The sequence below is a fragment of the Sander vitreus genome, chromosome 10, assembly GCF_031162955.1.
Source record: "Sander vitreus isolate 19-12246 chromosome 10, sanVit1, whole genome shotgun sequence".
Classification (NCBI taxonomy): Eukaryota; Metazoa; Chordata; class Actinopteri; order Perciformes; family Percidae; genus Sander; species Sander vitreus.
Window position 1 is genome coordinate 16,456,827 of NC_135864.1, and position 2,079 is coordinate 16,458,905.

Here is a 2,079-nt window from a genome sequence, read left to right on the forward strand (position 1 = left end):
CTGCAAAATAGAGGCTTCCTCTCTAAATAAAATAAATACAGGTTAAAAAAAAGTCAGTCAAAAGGCTTTTGAAGACTGTATTTATCAAATCCTTGTAACAGTAGTGGTGTATTATATTTCAACCACTAGGTGGCATATTTAACATTTTCTCTTAAGAAGACCCATATCAATAGTTTTGTTTCAAAGGTCAGGCTTTCCAAAGGGCCAAAAACGATTTATATTTTGCCAAAATAATCCCATTATTTATCTACATTCCCACATTTACTCACTTTACCATGTCATTTGTCTTCAAATACTCTTGTATAGTATTTCTTTTTTTGTATTATAGTATTTTAGTTTATGCACCTCTTATTATTTATTTCTCTTACTTTCTATAGCCTATGATTCTGTATTTATTTCTGTTGTTTCAGTTGTACTGCTGCACTGCATTGTAGGTAATGTGAACAATGTGATAATGTTTTGTGCTAGTAAAGACCGGTGAATTTAAACATCAATGATGCAGTGATTTCATGTTTTTTTCTTCTGTGCAGTATTATAATTTCCTAGTTGTATAACACAACTGTACAACTAACTGTAATTATCTAATCACAACACATGTTTTCCTCACAAGCAACCTGTTGCAATTCTCAGAATAATTAAATCACAAAGATGGAGGTAACATGTCATTGTTAAACCATCATAAAACGGAGGGCATGGTGGGGTTTAAAAAGTGTCACCTCAACATCTAGTCTACAACCTACACTCAATGTTGGTTACTTGTAACCATATGTTAATTTAATCCATGCCCCTCACCTTTACTTTAAGCGGCTATAATCAACAATGTTATCAAATGACAATTTAAAAACAATATAACAATGAAAGGGGTCACTCGTAGTGATGAACCTACAGAGAATCACTTGAATCTGCAGCTTCCCTCGGCTTTACAGAGATTTACTGTGAGTTTCAGCTCATTGTTTAGCTGTCTGGTTCACAACTTTATGGTTTTGTTTCACTCTCATTATAGTGTCGTATCCATCTGCGGCAGGCAGTTGTTTTCAGCGAAAAACCTCCACTGGACATTACCTGCTCAGCACCACACAGACAGAAACCTTTGGAGACCAGCGGGTAAACATAGTGGAGCATCTAGCAGCTAAAGGGCCAGATATTTTTAAGTTGGTAGAGACCAAAAACCGGTAAAAAGGAGAGCAAATATGTGAATATATGAAGTAACTGTTTTCTAAAGTTTGCCAAATCAATTTAAAAGGTGATATGTTTTAGTTGTGTTCACAACTTGTTTTCTCCTGTCCCCAAAAAACACAACAGCAACAGTTAATGCAAGTTTAACCATACCCAAATAGTTTATATATAGCCTAAGCATAGCTCAGTCAAGAGTTGTTTTTTTGTTGTTTTTTTTATAAATGAGGAATATGAGATTATATTTGGCATCTAGACTTTGACCTATGACGAAGTTTAGATACATTTAGGGTTCAGATTTAATCTACCTGATATGTTAGCTATGCAGCAGATAACAATTCATTTATGCATATTAATAATGACAAATGGCTTGAAACATACAATGTTATCTTATTACATTTATGTGCAGGTGATCATCTGTAGGCCACATATAGGCCTATATGAGCATACACTGGCAAGGAGCACACCTATAACAGTATCATAATATTATAATAATAATATTTTATCTTTTCTTTAATAGAAAATGTTACATTTTGCATAGAACATAGAACATTTTTTAAATAGATAATCGATCGCTATAAAATACAACTATATAAATTACTCCTGGTGTGGGAAATTCACACACATCTAAAGTGCAATGTTATGGAAGAACCATTTCCTTCTTTTCACATCCAATATCCAACAAAAAAAATTTGATACATTTAGCAAACTAAACTTCTGTATGTATGAAAATGGGGAAAACAGGTAATGGCAATAAAATAATATATAAATAACAAATAAAAATAAAATAAATATTGCCTTAATGCAGTATAAAGATATTTCCCAAAACACACACACAGGCCTGTTTGAACGTCAACAGTAACGTTACCTGAAAACAGTGTGTAGGTATAATTCATTTTTTAGCAA